Source organism: Herpailurus yagouaroundi, unplaced genomic scaffold (genome assembly GCF_014898765.1).
Source record: "Herpailurus yagouaroundi ecotype Mexico unplaced genomic scaffold, PumYag 180, whole genome shotgun sequence".
In the NCBI taxonomy this organism is placed as follows: Eukaryota; Metazoa; Chordata; class Mammalia; order Carnivora; family Felidae; genus Herpailurus; species Herpailurus yagouaroundi.
Window position 1 is genome coordinate 24,191,459 of NW_024412411.1, and position 17,659 is coordinate 24,209,117.

At 38.3% G+C, this 17,659-nt stretch overlaps 1 long non-coding RNA gene and 1 pseudogene across 2 annotated transcripts in view; both read left to right on the forward strand.

The window, feature by feature from the left end:
* LOC121039461 (uncharacterized) overlaps window positions 1–17,659 on the forward strand; it is a 51,854-nt gene that overhangs the window by 13,564 nt on the left and 20,631 nt on the right. Inside the window, exon 3 of one of the 2 annotated variants that reach the window (XR_005794812.1) lies at window positions 1,278–1,515. The exons of the other annotated variant lie outside the window; for it this stretch is intronic. This is a non-coding gene — a long non-coding RNA (uncharacterized LOC121039461). Of the gene's footprint in view, window positions 1–1,277; window positions 1,516–17,659 lie in introns of those variants that run through there. 2 annotated transcript variants of the gene reach the window in all.
* On the forward strand, window positions 2,058–4,455 carry LOC121039460 (N-lysine methyltransferase SMYD2-like; annotated as a pseudogene).

The following is a 17,659-nucleotide window of genomic DNA, read 5'->3' on the forward strand; positions in this document are numbered from 1 at the left end:
AAATAAAAATAAAATTACTATGCTACAATAATAATGTATATCATCCATTGAGCATTAACTATGTGCAAATCACCCTGCTAAGATTATTTCCATGTATGTAATTTATTCTTCACAGCAATATTGTGATATGATGCAGGTAGTATAAGTCATAGTAGTGTCTCTTTTACTGAAGAGGAAACAGGCATGGAGAGGCTTACTAACTTACCTAAGGTGAAGTGTTGTAGACTCTAAGTTTAAAGTTCTCTTGGCCAGCAAAAGAGTGGATGCTGGATTAAAGCAAGAGATGGCTAATGTCTGGGAAAAGACAAGAGCCTCGAATAAGGGTCCTTGCCCCATATTTATTCAGATCAGAAGGCTTACAAATGTGATGAGTGTGTACAAAGAGACAAACTAGGAACATTAACTTGGGATGTGAGGGAAAAGGGGGGGGGGTTTGAAAGTACACAGTATTTGGGGTTTGGGTCAATATAGAACAAAATCCAGGAGCTGGGCAGATGGGTAGATGGTTGTTAACAGCAGACAGGAGGTGCCATGCCTGTTTATCTTTGCCAGCCTAGGGGATGAGACAGACAGGGGGAATAACCTCAGGGTTAACAAGGCACCTTTTCTTTTGTTAACCGTCTCCGCTCTGGGCTGCTTTGCCTGAAGCACAGCAGTCCATAGTCTTCCACCCTGAACATCTAATCTTGTTTATTTCATATACGTATGTATTGGGCACCTTTGCACCATTTCTATTTCGGGACTTTGTCTCTCCCTCTCTAGTTTGGGGGCTCCGCACCCTCTCTCTATTTTGGGTGCCTTTGCAACTCCTTATTCCTGGTGCCTTTGTGCCTCCCTATTCTCGGGGTGTCTTTGCATCCCCCTATTCTTGGAATGCCAATCTGGTTTACCCAAACTCAGGTGTGAGCATTTTATGGCTTTGTATTTCTTTATGCCTTGTTAACCCGTTGGTATAAGCCCAGGGGATTCCCAAGCTTATCCCCCACAGTGAAGCAGCTAGTAAGAGATGACACAAAAAAACTGTCAAAAAAAAAAAAAAAAAAAAAAAAGCTGTGTATTGTGCTTATTTTCTATTTGGTATTATTAACCATGTACTATGTAACCTTTCTAGATAAGAGAATCTGTATGCCTTGCATACTGATTCTCATTTGTTATTCTGCAATTTTAATAAATGACAAAAAGAAGTAGATATAATAAGATAGAAGAAGTAAATGGTGGAAGTTCAGAAATGTTTCAACAACACTAACCTGGCTATTCTTTCTGATTTTCCTTCATAGACTCCTCTTCCTATTGAAATTGGAGGTATTTCTTAGCATTCGGTGTAGCAGCTCTACCATGTTCTTCTCCCTTGCAACATAATCCCTGAGTGGCCTTGTTCCTGATATGGATTCTTTTCACTAGTCTAAAGTTTTTTAAACCTCAAGTCTGCAGTTTCCAATACAGCCACTTTCCTTTGTGCCATCCAAATCAGTCTAGGTATCCAACAATCTAAGTACATTTGGAGTTTGAATTGTATTTTAAACTTGTAATCATTTTTATCTGTAAAATTAGTATTTACAACCAGAGATGAGATTTAGCTAATTCTCTAATTTTAAGAAAATCTACATAATCTTTATATTTATTGGTTAGTTTGAGCTATCTCAGTGAGGCCATAATAAACTCATTATTAATAAGATAAAACTAACCTCCTATGTCAACATAGATTGCAATTTATGTGAATATGTTTTCTAACAAATATAGTTCCCTAAAACATAGTTTTAATCTCAAGTTTATAAAGCAATATTTGGATTCATTTTTGAACAATTTCAATATTACAGAATTTTGTTTCCCATTTAATAAAACTTTTTTTTTTTTTTTGAGGGAGAGAGAGAGAGAGAGAGAGAGAGAGAGAGAGAGCATGAACAGGGGAGGAGCAGAGAGAGAGACACACACATACAGAATCTGAAGCAGGCTCCAGGCTCTGAGCTGTCCGCACAGAGCCTGACATGGGGCTCGAACTCAAGAACCATGCGATCATGACCTGAGATGAAGTCACATGCTTAACCGACTGAGCCACCCAGGCGCCCCCTATTTTTTTTTTTTTTTGCCATTTTTAAGAAACATCTAAATGAAAACCTCAAATTGTGATGGCACAAATAAGTATCAATTAGTATTTTATGACAACTCATGTAAACCTCTTTTATCTAATTAACAACATGTAAAAATGGTTTGTTGTGAGACTTATATTCTTTAGGATAATAGATTTACATTTGAACTTCTAACGAAAATGCTAATATTAACAGCTTCTGACTCCCTTTAAAATTTTTAGTCAAGGTGCATCAAAGAATTTGTAGATGAGGCTTATGACTATCTTTTGCTCAATGGAGTCAAGCAGAGGAATAGCGAATATCACATTATTTATTGGCTGTAAATGAAAACTAGGAATCAATAGAAAGGATTAAATCATGAGTTGTTATACAACTCACATATGCATTCGTTCATTCATTCATTCATTCTGTTATTTATTTGACAAACATTTAAAAAGTATATGCATAAGGCTAGTTGGGATAGAATATCTTACATAAGATACAGCCCTTGTCAAGGAATTTAGGCTCATAAGTATGTCTTCAGTATGAAGATCATGTTCACTGGAGTTTTCCACATCGAACAATAGGACCTTGGACCCTATAGTTCATGAAAAGGTCTTGTTAAAATCAGTTAAAACGTACTAAGTATATTAAATGACTAGACCACCTAGATGTATGCACGTTATGCAGAGTTTCCTTTGAAACTAACAGTGTTATAATAGCGCTCCAGTTAATTTCACACAACTACTCTGAATAGTCATTAAACAGTATTAGAACTCGCCAGCCCTGCAGCATTGGGTGACACCTCTCCAGTAAGAGCTCACAGGGAGGAGGAACCATTGCTCTGGTGCTGTGGTCCCACTGCCTGCTTGATGGCTGCAGACCACAGTGGCCTGGAGTGCTTCTACTGCCTGGGCAAGAGGCAGGGCATGTGGGTCCGAGCCCTTCCACGTGGGGAACTTTGTCCTCCCCTCCAGGCCTACGCCCACATGCTCACAGTCAAGGAATGCAGCAACCACTGCAAGTACTGCTTTGCCAGGAAAAAAGGATTGTTAAAATGTGGAAGATGCAAGCAGGCATTTTACTGCAACAGGGAGTGTCCGAAAGACACTGTTAGGAAGACGATTGGCTTATGCACAAGATGGAATGTTCTTGCATGGGTTGTTTTGCAGGGGGTGGGGGTTGCACTGGAATCCCTCAGAGATGGTAAGGCTAACTGCAAGGATTCCGGCCAAACAGAAGATCCACCCAGAAAAAACACCTTCAGAGAAATTGTTGGCTGTGAAGGAGTTTGAATCACATCTGGATAAATCAGACAATGAGTAGAAGGACTTAATTCAGGTGACATCGCTGCTCTTCATCACTTTCCCTCCAAGCACCTCCAGTTCCCTGGCAGTGATAACTTGGTGGTACTCTTTGCACAGTTTCACTGTAATGGCTTTACAACTGAAGAGGCAGAGCTTTCTCATTTGGGATATTTCCCCGGGCAATATTTCCTGAGGTTGCACTGATGAATCATAGTTGTTGCCCCACTGTCATTGTGACCTACAAGGGGATCCTGGCAGAAGTAAGAGCTGTACAGGATATCAACCTGGGAGAGGAGGTTTGTATCAGCTATGTTGACCTCCTGTACCCAACAGAAGACAGGAATGACCCGTGAAGAGAGTCTTACTACTTTACCTGTCAGTCCAGGAGTATACCACCAAAGACAAGGATAAGGCCAAATTGGAAATCCAGAAGCTCAGCCATTCCCCCAAAGGCAGAAACAATCTCTGACACGATCAGATATGCACGCAATGTCCTGGAGGAGTTCTGGGGGGCCAAGCACTACAAATGCCCTCAAGAGCTGCTGAATATCTGTGAGCTCAGCCAGGAGAAGATGAGCTCCGTGTTTGAGGACAGCAATGTGTACATATGGCACATGATGTACCCAGTCATGGGTGTCTGCTTGTATATGCAGGACTGGGAAGGAGCCCTGTGATATGGACAGGAAATCGTTAAACCCTCCAGCAAGCATTCTCCTCTGTATTCCATGGCTTCCATGTGGTTGAAGCTGGGAAGGCCATACAGGGGCCGGGAAACAAAGCTGCTGGAGAGAAAGCAGTGAAGAAGGCCATTGCAATAAGGGAAGGAGCTCTGGCAAAGATCATTTGTACATTAATGATATCAAACAAGAAGTTGAAACCATGCTGTTAGTTTTCATTTAATGCTAGTGCAGAAACCTTCAAGGATTTGAATATTTCAAATCATACACCTCATTCTCTCATTTCTGCAAAATCATTGGAACGAAAACACTTGCTCTTAAACCTTACATGTGGCTTACCTGGAAGTTGGTCTTAATCTTTAATCTTAATACCAAAATAAATTCTGAATGTTTTTTGTCCCCTAAGAGGTATGGCATGGTTTCATGTATTATCATACACTTTGGACAGAGCAAGTTTAAAAAATGAGATTATTTTTTTCCTTCATGCCTGAATGATGAAAGAGAATAGAAAAGATAATGTTAAAAAAATATATAAAATGCAACATTGTTACCTGTTTTTTTAAATTAATAGATCTTATTTTTAGAGCAGCTCTAGATTAATAGAAAAATTATGCAGAATGTACAGAGTTCTCACATACCATCTTTTCCTACCGTACCCTCCTTACAGTTTATCCAGTTATTAACCTCTTGCTTTAGTGTGGCACATTTGTTATCATCAAGGAACTGATAATGATGCATTGTTATCAACTAAGGTCCACAGTTTATTAGGGTTCACTCCTTGTGGTGCACAGTTCTAAGTGTTTTCACAAATGGGTAACACCGTGTCTGCCATTGCAGTGTCGTACAGAATCCTTTCACTGCTGCCCAAATCTGGTGTTCCTTCTTTAATCACTCCCTCTTTTCCTTGCTCTCTCTGAACGCTTGGAGGTCACTGATCTTTTTACTCTCTATTGTTTAGCCTTTTCAGGAATGTTATATAGCTGAAATCATACACTGCAGCATTTACATACTGGCTTATTTACTCAGCAATACGCATTTAATGTTCATGCATGTCTTTCCGTGACTTGATAGCTCATTTCTTCTTATCACTGGGTAAAATTCCATTGTATGAATGTACCACAATTTCTACATTGCCCTATTAAAGGACATCTTGATTCCTTCCAATTTTTGGCAATTATGAATAAAGCTGCTATTAACATTTGTATGTAGGTTTTTGAGTGGACATAAAATTTCAACTCATTTAGGTAATTATCTTGGAGTACCACTGCTGAATCATATGGTAAGACTATGGTTAGCTTTGTAAAAAACTGTTAAACTGTTTTCCAAAGTGGTTGTACCATTTTGCATTCCATCAGCCATGAGTGTTTCGCATTTAGCCATTTTAATAGGTATGCAGAGGTCTCATTTTTTAAATTTGCAATTCCCGAGTGATATTTAATGTTGTGCATCTTTTCATAAGCTTATTTGTCATCTATATATCTTATTCAGGAGATGTATGTTTAGATACTTTGCCTACTTTGTAATTGGTTGTTTTCTTATTATTGGGTTTTAAGAGTTCTTGGTATATTTTGTATACAATTCTTTTATCAGCTTTGTGTTTTGTAAATATTTTCTGTGGCTTTTCATTTCTTAACAGTGTCTTTTGCAGAGCAGATGCTTTTAATTTTAACAAAGTCTAAATTACCAATGCTTTCTTTCATGGATCATATTTTTGGGGTTGTGTCTAAAAAAGTCTTCACCCTAGGTTTCCTACTATATTATTTTACAGAAGTTTTGTAATTTTGTATTTTACTATTAGGTCTATAAGAGATTTTGAGTTAATTTTTGTATAGGGTGTAAGACCCATGTCTAGATTTATTTATTTTTTTCATGTATATGTCCAGTAGATCCAGTGCAATTTATTGAAAAGACTATCCTGTGTATATTTTATTGTTTTTGTTCCTTTGTCTAAGATGAGCTGACTATATTTATGAGGTCTATTTCTGGGATCCCTATTTTATTTCATTAATCTATTTGTCTATTCTTTTACCAAGACCACACTATTTTGATAACTATAGCTTAATAGTAAGTCATGTGGTGTTAATTCTTTTATTGTTCTTCAACTTCAGAATTGTGCTGGCTATTCTGATTCTTTTGCCTCCCATTTAAACTGTAGAATCAGTTTGTCTATATCCACAAAATAACTTGCTGGGATATTGATTGAGATTTCATTGAATCTATAGATCAAGTTGGGAAGAATTGATAACTTGATGATATTGAATCTTCCTACCCTTGAACCTTGAATATCTCTCCATTTATTTACACCTTTTTAAATTTTTGTCACCAGAGTCTTAGTTTTCCTCATGTAGATTTTAGGTTGATTCTAATGTAAATGGTGTTATGCCTCTAATTCCAAATTTTGGTTATTCATTGCTGGTACATAGGAAAGAAATTATATTAACCTTATCTTGCAACCTTCTATAATCATTTATTAGTCTTAGTTCCAATTTTTTTTTTGTTAATTCTGTCAGATCTTGTTCATAAGTAATCATGTCACTTGTGAACAAAGGCAGTTTTATTTCTTCTTATCCAAACTGTGTGCTTTGTTTCCTTTATGTTTTATTGTGTTAGCTGAGACCCCCAATATAATGTTGGAATGTTCCAATAGGAGTGGTGAGAAGGACGTAGTTACTTTTTAAAAAGAAAACATTTCATTATTTCATGAATGTGATGGCAGAACGAGGCAATTTAGCATCAGATTAGATTAAAATATGAAATGTAATCAGGTAGAGAAGCCTCTTGTAGAAAAATTTTACAAAGAAAACCAATTTAAATATTCTTTGTAGACAGTAATTCCTGATTTATATAATGGATCAAAATGAGATTTTTTTTTTCTGTTCTATTTAAGTCAGTGTCCATAAACCACATAAATCAATTGAATGGGGAAACCCCTCTTATATCAAGTACAAGGAAGGCCTCCAAAGGAATAAAAAATAATCCATGAACACCCCCCCCCCAACACACACACACGGGAACATATAAAACATGTAAAATGTTTTCCTACTTCCGAATTTAGTTTGATAATAAAAAGTAATTTTAAAAAATCAAACATTTAGTGAATATTATGGAAAGAAATGGAGAAAGGAGAGCCAAACTAAAGGGAAAAGAAAAAAATACTTCTTCAGCCTAGTTACGGACTACCCAGATACCACAGCTGTATTAATATTTTTTTAATGAAAAAACAGAAGATATGAAGAAGAGAAGTAGTAAAAACGACATATCAACCTGTTTACAAGATGAATGCAGACACACATTTATTTGACACTGAGGTTGCAATCAAGTATTAGACACAATTTAATGGGAGAGACAATTACAGTGACATATCAAATCACAACAGGGAGGCATACATACAGAGCAACAGAGGAACAAAGGGAAAAGATAATAGATATCTGGAAGATCTCACACACACACACACACACACACACACACACACACACACACACACCATGAAGCTCCATATAAAAGACAAAAGCCTACAGCCAACAGAGACACAGACATGATTCACACACCAGTGTCCCATTTTAAGGTGGAAATCCTACTATAATTTTGTTACATAGGTGTTTTTGATTTTACATGATTCTTCCATTTGGAAGCATGGATGATCTTGCAATATTAATTTTTCACACACAAAAAAGCAGAAGTTAAGCCCTCTGGAGAAAGTTCAGTAAAAAAAAAAGAAAAAAAGACATTTTAAATGGAGTAACATCACCATCTTGTGGTGTTTCAGAATATTGACTCTGCTTTTTAATGACATTTTGAGTTTATGTAGTTCTACGTAAAATATAGCTAACTTGATTATTTGTGAAAATAATCTAGATTATATATGACATAACCAGACTCAGAACAAGAACAAAGAAGTGATCCATCTACATACATTTGTAATTAACTTTCCATGAATTTATTACCTGCAGATTTCTTTTTTTGTATTACAGTTCCTCTGTTACTTTCTTGCACTCTACGATGTAATAAAAAATGGGGACCTCTGCCCCCTGCCCAATGCTTATTTTGCTAAAATCCCTTCCCTCAGGGGACTGAGACCCTTTCGGTTATCTATAATGTGGAATAAAGTCTCTAAAAATGCATGGTTAGGAATGTTAATATATACTCGGTTCTTTAGCATATAAGGTTTCATTTTTAGTCAATTTAGGATTTAGTAGCATTCCCTGAACTGGCTCTGATGTGCCCAAACTGTGTAACTAGAACATAAAAGTCAGGATTATGAGAGATAGCTCCCATTCGTCAGATACTTACAGTCTAGCTGCGGATGTAGACATATACACAAGAACCACATGAACAAAAGAAAACAAAACAACAAAACAAAACAAAACAACAAAACAAGATTACATAGAAGTTATCTTGAAATGCCATATCACATTTTGCAGTTCTTTCCCTCTAGCTTTTGCCTCAGTCATTAAATTGATCTGATAAACTCATTAGGGAAGGATTTACTAGGCCCTTACCATTTTCATAATACTTGGTGCCATGAAAGATATAGTAGAAGGTGCAGGAAAAAAGATTCAAGGCATTTATAATCTAGTTGGGGTGACTAACAAAATGTCTTAGAGAATGTAAATGCTTGCAGCTATAACAATACATGAAAGTTATGTATGGAAAAAATGGGAGTTTTGGGTTTTTTCAGGTTCCTCATTCATACTTTAAATATATTCTAAAATATAAACATAAAGGGTGACTGGGTGGCTCATTCAGTTAAGCCTTCAACTTCAGCTCAGGTCATGATCTCACCATTTGTGAGTTTGAGCCCCACGATGGGCTCTGTGCTGACTACTCAGAGCCTGGAGCCTGCTTTGGATTCTGTGTCTCTCCCTCTCTCTCTCTGCCCCTCCTCCGCTCATGCTCTGTCTCTTTCTCTCAAAAATAAATAAACATTAAAAAAATAATAAATAAAATATAAAGATAAGATCAAGAAAAGTCAGAAATGACTGAAGAAAAAAAATCATAACACCACTCCATTAACCCAAGTATTTAGTATTTTGGTGTACAAAAGTCTTTTTTCCCACTTCAGAATCCTTAAAAACTATTGTGTAGGAGAATCTGTAGCTGAAGAGCTTAAGATCATATGTTGAAATTAAGACAGGACAGTGAAGGTCTTTACTTTTTTTCTTTTTCTTTTTTTTCTTTCAAAAATCGAATTAGAAAATACTTAGAAATGAATCTGACAAAAGGCTCAAGTTTTTCTTGAAGAAAACTTCAAAATAAGCAGAGGAACATAAAAGACGCTTGCTTAAGCTCTTGATTAAGTTCTGGGGCGCAAAGTCATAATACTATAAAGCAGTAAATTCTCCTCAAATTAATCTACAAATAGAAGGCAATTGCCATTGAAATTCCAGCTTTCCAAAGTGGCTCTAAAGTTAATTTTAATAACTAAATATTAAGTAAAAGTTAACATTTTTTTCTGAAAAAAAAAAAAAAAGGAAGTGGGCAAAGCCACACTATACAATTAAAACTAAAATTGCCTGATGTTGGAAGAGGAAGATAAAGACAGATCAATGAGGCTAGAAAATCCAGAAACAGGGCAAGTTATGTAGTATAAGAATTCTGTAATATTCCAGATCAGTAAGGAAAGGAAAGAGTGAATTTGACATCCTTTTTGGTAATAATTGACCCAACATTAAAAAGTAATTTACATTCTTACTCTGTTCCAAGTACCATCCAATTTCTAGATGGATCAAAGTTTTAGCTATTAAAAATTGAAATAATAAAATTACTGAAAAAATAAATGAATAATTATATAACCTTACAATGGTAGACTTTTCTAAATGTGACCTTAAAGATAGAAACCAGCAAGCAAAATTTGGTTGGTTTTATGAACTTAATATTAGTTGAATAAATAAATGTTAAAAAAATCTGTGAACTTTTTGGGAAGAGAAATGAACGGTGACAAATTACAACACATATAGGAGGCCAGCTTATTCTAATGTCTGTCATACAAGAGATCTTTTCTCTGCCCCAAAGAGGCAGGCCAGAAGCTACACATGGAGACACCCTGCAAAAGCCCCCCAAGAAATTGACAGAGGAAGCCTGAACTCAGATAGTTGCCTTGTATAGAAATGACAGCTGCTGTCTAAAGTAGCCTTAAGGGAAGGACTGTTTGTTTGTTAATGTTGTAATTCCTTTTACTTATCCCTGTCTTCAGTAAAGTGAAGAGGCAGAACCTGGTTTCAGCGGTGATAAAGAGAATTAAGCAAAACCTGTATACACGCTTATAAAATGAGAGGAATAACCCTACTTGAACCTCTCCAGAAAAGCATATGAAATTGGTATGGGGCACCACAGTTTTCAAAGCAGCTCTGATGTACGGCCACACTGAGAACCACAGCGTTAGAGGCTGGTGTGAGAGGGGTGGCGGCAGCGGGTCTGAGGTGATTCCACAGGCACCTAATTGTTGGCAGCACAGCCAGCTGTGTGCAGGGGTCCTTGGCTAGGAGGATAACCACAGTCCAGACTCGAGAAGGAGCATGAGCCAGAAGCTGAAAAGAGACTGGAAATGGTATGCTTCCTGGAGGGTACTCCTAGGGGACCTGTGACCTTGCCTTTATGATCATGGTCTTCCAGGTTACATAACAATTCTTGTGAAGAACCGTCTACAGAAAGACGTATCTAAGCTCTGGGAGTCTGAAGTCACATGATATCAGAACGATGCATTGACTCCAGTTGATAGCGATTAAAGCTACTGTCCTATTTGTGATGTATGCATGAGTTAGAAAGATAGGAAAATCTGAGAACCTTTCCAGATAAAAGGGTAGTAAAGAGATATAACAATGAAACATTGTATGAGATAATGGAGTGGAAACCAAGTTACCATAAAGGCTACCATTGAGACAATTGATGAAATTTGAATATGGAAGGTGGAGTCCATAATAGTGTTGTATTAATGTTAAATGTCTTGATTTTGATAATTGCCATCCAGTTCTGGAAGAGAATGTCCTTACTTTTAGGACAGAAACATGCAAGGATTCAGAAGTAAAGATGCATAATGTCTCCAACTTACACTCAAGTGGTTTTAAGTAAAAGGCACATATAAAATATATATACAGAGAAAAAAACCACATGGGGCAAAATGTGGCAATTGACGAATTTGGATAATTGGTATACAGGAATTCGTTTTCCTATTCTTTTAACTTTTCTGTAAGTTTGAAATTATGTTTTAAAAGTTATCAAAGCAAAAAATAAATAAATAAAAAGTTGCCAAAGAAAAACTCAACATGAAAAGAGTCCCAAAGAAGAGAATACAAAGAGTTTGATACAGGAGAAAGTTGGTAGGGCTGGAATGTGTTGGAAGATTGTAGGACAGCAAACAATGAGGAAGAGAGGAGGGAATAGAAGTAGGGGTCAAATTGTGCAGTTTTCACAGGCCCTGGTAAGGAGTTTGGATTTAATTCTAATAGCAAGTCACTATACATTTCTGAGCAGGGCAGTTACTTCCAGGGAATGATTCTGCTTGGAGCTGCTTAGGCTGCATGTCGGCCTCTGGATAACTCAATCGTGGTGTCTACAGAAAGGAGGAAAGGAATAGCTAGGCCTCTTGAACCTCTTGGCAGGAGGAGAAGGATGGACGTAAAACACCCCACAGGGAGCCTATGGGACAGCCAGAACAATAATGGCCATTGCCCAGACCTTGTCATGCCTTGACTGCCCAGCGTACCACAGAGCCTGACACCGCCACTGCCAGCCTTCCTTTCACTCTTCCAGTTCTAGAAACGTTCCAGTCACATTACAAGTGATCCCACACCCAACACCAAGAGCAACAGCAAAAGCCCACACTTAAATGCTCTCTAAAGGGAGACAACCTCTCTAGTTTCTCTATTCTGTTCCATGTCCAGCATCTTTGGGTGATATTTATTTCTCCAAGTCAGGTTTGAACATGGCTCTTCTTGACCCTGCAATTGAAAGCTAAATGACAAATTACATATTGGAAGGGAAGTGGAAAGTTGTTCAGCAACTTGCATACAGAGGCTCCTCCTCCCCCAGCAGGAATGGCTGTGCCTGAACCCATAGTAACGGGGACCCTCTTCCAGCAGCAGCAGCAGCCCGCTGCTCAGCAGTGATCTGGTGATGGTCACTGGCATTGTCAGACAACCTTCAGCTGTGTTGGCATTTATAGTCAACCTGTTTCATGCTCAAATCCTTTCTATTTATACTCCGAATCCAAAACTTATTATCGTGATTGCCTTTTAAGACTGTAGAGAGTCAGGATCCCTCCCTGGGGGACAGGGACCTGTGGTGTGTCCGGCAGTGTATGGAGCTGACTTCTTTCCTTTTTTCAAACAAATATTTATTTACTTTTGAGAGAGAGAGAGAGTGCGAGCACGCGAGGGGCAGAGAGAGGATCCCAAGCAGGCTCCCAGCTGTCAGTGCAGAGTCCCACGTGGGGCTTGAACTCTTGAACTCACAAACTGTGAGATCATGACTGCGAGAGCGGACCTAGACTGGCCGACTCCATTTTGTTCTGTGTCCTCCATCTTGAGTGACTATGTCCCCGACATGGCCCCCTTTCCGGGAAAACCGCAGAAAGAAATTCCCGCTCAAACCTCAGACCATGCCTCCTCCCCTTGAGTAACTTCCTGCTCACCCGTTCAAACCATGCCCGGCAACCTGTGCAAGGGGACTCTGACCCTTCCCCAGCCAATCGGCTAAGGCCATGACCATCACCCCCCAGCTGCCCCTAGATCCCTATAAAACCTTTGTGCTTTTGGAACACGCTCTCTCTTTCCGGCATCTTACCACTGTGTCAGTGCAGGTAGGGGATTGAGCTCGAGCTAGCTCGAATAAAGGCTCTTTGCTTTTGCATCGGACTCGGCTCACTGGTGGTCTTTGGGGATCAGGAATTCTGGGCATAACAATGACCTGAACCAAAATCAAGAATTGGACTCGTAACTGGCTGAGCCATCCAGGTGCCCCTGTGGAGCTGATTTCTGCAGACCTCTCTTTGTGATGACCAGAGAATGCAGACTGTATGGCTTTTAGTTCTAATCTCTGATTTGTATGTTTTCCCAGTAAATCTAGTTTTTTTAAATCTTTACACATGACACTGGAATTTGTCCTTATTCAACTTTAACTACAATAAAAAAAAATTCCTTTGTATTTTAGTACTGAAGTTGCAATGAAGTTGCGTTTTGGTGAGAGGCACTACATCTGATGGATAGGTATATAAGGATTCCCCTGCTTTGTTAGTGGGCCGATTTCTTCCATGGACAGACTGATTTCTTTTCAGGTTCTGACTGCCAGGACTATCTCCCTGGTCTGTCGGCATCCCTGGCAGCTCCTGAGAGTGGCACAGATGAGAGCATTCCTCTTTGGAGGTATAAAGACCTCTGTATGTTTTGTTGCCCAGCATAGGGTCCCCTTCTTGTAACTGGACCAAAGTGAGTTCACTCCTTGATGAGTCAGAAACTTCACCAGGATGAGCTGTTGCACTGAGAAAACTTTTATTTGAAGCAAATAAATTGATCGTGGAGACTTGCTTCCAAAGCTGTGACTCCCGAGAGAGGGTGAATGGCTTCCTTTTGTTTAGGTTTAGGAAGAATATTTAGATGGAGAAGCCTTTTCACCCTATGTAGAGGCGGGCATAACGTCACGCATGCACCTTAAGGAAGCATGCCTGTGCACACATTATATGTTATATAAATGAGGCAGGCTGAGGCTCCTCCTTGGGTGGAGATTTCAGTTTTATATTGAGGTAAGGAGATTGTGGGTCATTCCAGACGTCACTCCATGGTCCATCTGTTCAGGTGTGAGTCAGGTTTAGCTCAAAGGGTCTGTAAGACAAAGCTAGTGGCTATAAGCAGGTGGGCATTAAAGGCCAGGTCTCGGGATCTAGCTGGTGACATTCGGATCACAGAACCTGAGATCTCAAGGAAGCAAATCCCAGGGAGATACATTTGGGTATAATTGCACATCTTAGTCTTTCTTCCAGCTGTAGAGATGAGCACATGATGCCAAAAACCAGGGCAGTCAGACTCCTCAGAACTCCTCTCAAGAGGTTTTAGGGAAGATCTTCTTACACAGCTGGAGCTGTTAGGCTAGTAGGTTATGAGGTTTGGGGTGCTTGGGGACCTCCATGCCTGGCGCATGGGAAAAGTCTGAGGGACAGTATTTGTGCACTTCATCTAGCTGTGCCTCAAGCCCGTATTACCTGAGTGACCTAAATAAATAAAAACCTTTTATTGCTTAAGCAATATTCTATTCTTTGCAGGCAAGAATCCTGCCTAATTACACCAGGGCATCACTGCTTTAGCCAAACACTTTGTTGGCAAGTTTAGAGGCGACTGGGACTTGCTTTAGAAGTCAAATAATCACAGGACCTTCTTGGCTGGGTTTGGATTTTTCCTGGCAGTTAAAGTCCTTTAGCATCCTTTCAGTTTTCTGGGGGGTAAGATACTGAGAGCCTCATTAGCTTGTAACAAATGTCAGAAATCTTGTTGAATCATGATCCTAGAATCTTGACTCTACCTTTGAAATTTCTATCTCTTAGCAACACAAAACAGGCTACTCCCCAAGCTCTAAGGCCTCAGTTGAATACTTTTATTTTTGTCCCTGACTTTAAAACAGTAGACAGGAGGGGGAAATGTGTAGACTGCATTCAGCAAATGCATTTATATTTTTTATTAAAAATGAAAAAGGAGGATTTTTCCCTTGCACCATTTAAAAATCACTATCAGAAAAAAATTAATTGAAAAGTTGGAGATTATTAAATAGTATTTTCAGTATATCTACATTGTTTTTGCTATTTGTGCTAAAAACTAAAATTATATATTTGAAAGGTTTTTAATTTTTTTCCTTTTTTCTGGTGACTTTATTTTTTTATTTTTATTTAAATTTTAGTTAATTAACATACAGTGCAATATTGATGTGAAGACAATACAGTGATTCATAATTTACATACAATACTTGATGCTCATCACAAGTGCCCTCTTTAATACCTATCACCCATCTAGCCCATCCCCCACCCACCTCCCTCAATCTACCCTCAGTTTGTTCTCTATCCTAAAGGGTCTCTTGTGGTTTGTTTCCCTCTCTCTGTTTTTTACTCCCTTCCTATATGTTCATCTGTTATATTTCTGAAATTCCAAATATGGGTGATATGGTATTTGTTTTTCTCCGATTGACTTATTTTACTTAGAATAATATATTCTAGCTCCATCCATGTTGTTGCAAATGGCAAGATTTCATTCTTTTCTTTTTGATGACTGAGTAATATCCTACACACACACACACACACACACACACACACACACTATCTTTTTTATCCATTCATCAGTCAAAGGACATTTGGGCTTTCTCCATAATTTGGCTGTTGATAATGCTGCTATCAACATTGGGGTGCATGCACCCCTTTGAATCTGTATTATTCTATCCTTTGTGTACATAGTGCAATTTCTGGATTGTAGGGTAGTTCTATTTTTAGTTTTTTGAGGAACCAGTTCACATTCCACCAACAGTGCAAGAAGTTTCCCCTTTCTCTACATCTTCACCTATACCTGTTGTTTCCTGTGTTGAGGTGGAATCTCATTGTGGTTTTGATTTATATTTCCCTAATGAGTGATGTTGAGCATCTTTTTATATGTCTGTTAGTCATCTGGATGGCTTTTCTTTGGAAAAGTGTCTATTCCTGTCTTCTGTCCATTTCTTAACTGGGTTATTTGTTTTGGGTGTTGAGTTTGATAAGTTCTTTATAGAGTTTTGATACTGACCCTTTTTGGGTACATCATTTGCAAATATCTTTTCTCAATCCATTGGTTGCCTTTTAGTTTGGTTGACTGTTTCCTACGCTGTGCAGAAGCTTTTTATATCGATGAAGTCCCAATAGTTCATTTTGCTTTTTATTCCCTTGCCTCTGACAATGTGTCTGGTAAGCTTGATATGGCAGAGGTCAAAGAGGTTGCCACCTGTTTTTTATCCTGTAGGATTTTAATGGTTTCCAATCTTACATTTAGGTCTTTCAACCATTTTGAATTTATTTTTGTGTATGGTGTAAGAAAGTGGTCTAGTTTCATTTTTCTGCATGTTGCCGTCCAATTTTCCCAGCACCATTTGTTGAACGGACTGACCTTTTTCCTTTGGATGTTCTTTCATGCTTTGTTGAAGATTAGTTGCCCATATAGTTGTGGGTCCATTTCTGGGTTTTCTATTCTGTTTCATTGTTCTATGTATCTGTTTTTGTGCCAGCAACATACTGTCTTGATGACTATAGCTTGCTTTGTAATATAGCTTGAAATCTGGAATCATGATGCTTCCAGTTTTGTTTTTCTTTTTGAACTGCTTTCGCTATTCAGGGTCTTTTGTGGTTCCATAAAAATTTTAGAATTGTTTGTTTCAGGTGTGCAAAAAATTCTGGTGGTATTTTGAGAGGGATTGCGTTAAATGTGTAGATTGTTTTGGGTTGTATAGACATTTTAACAATGTTTGCTTTTCCAATCCATGAGCATGGGATGTTTTTCCATTTGTTTGTATCTTCAATTTCCTTCATAAGCTTTCTAAAGTTTTCAGAGTATAGATCTTTTACCTCTTTAGTTAGATTTATTCCTAAATATCTTGTTGTTTTTGGTGCAATTGTAAATGGGATCAATTCCTTGATTTCTTTTTCTGCTACTTTCTTATTGGCCTTTATAAATGCAACAGATTTCTGCACATTGATACTAAGACTTTGCTGAATTCATGTATTAGTTCTAGCAATTTTTTTGGTGGAGGCTTTTAGGCTCTCTACATAGTGTATCATGTTGTCTGCAAATACTGAAAATTTGACTTCTTTCTTGCCAATTTGGATGCCTTCTATTTCTTCTTGTTGTCTTGCTGAGTTTAAGATTTCCAGTACTATGTTAAATAGTAATGGTGAGAGTGGACATCTTTGTCTTGTTCCTGACCATAGGGGAAATGCTCTCAGTTTTTCCACATTGAGGATGATATTAGCTGTGGGTCTTTCATATATGACCTTTATGATGTTGAGATATGTTCCATCTAACAGCACAGAGTCTGACACAGGGTTCAAACTCACGAACTCTAAGATCACGACCTGAGCCAAAATCAAGAGTCAGATGCTTAACCACCTGAGCCACCCAAGAGCCCTATTATCCTTTCTTTTATTAACGTGGTGTATCATATTGATTGATTTGCAATATTGAGCCAACCCTGCAACCCAGGAATAAATCCCATTTGATCATGGTGAATAATTCTTTTTATGTACTGTTGAACTAAAATTGCTGGTATTTTTTTCAATTTTTATTTATTTATTTTGGGAGAGAGAGAGAGAGAGAGAGAGAGAGAGAGAGAGAGAGAGAGAAAGAGTGCACACATGTGAATGGTGGAAGAACAGAGAGAGAGGGAGAGAGAGAATCTCAAGCAGGCTCCACACTATCAACACAGAGCCTGATGTAGGGGTCAATTTCATAAACTGTAAGATCATAGCCTGAGTTGAACTCAAGAGTTGGACACTTAACCAACTGAGCCACCCAGGAGCCTCTCAATTTGCTAGTAATTTATTGAGAATTTTTGCATCCATGTTCATCAGGGATATTGGCCTATATTTATCCTTTTCAGTGGGATCTTTGTCTGG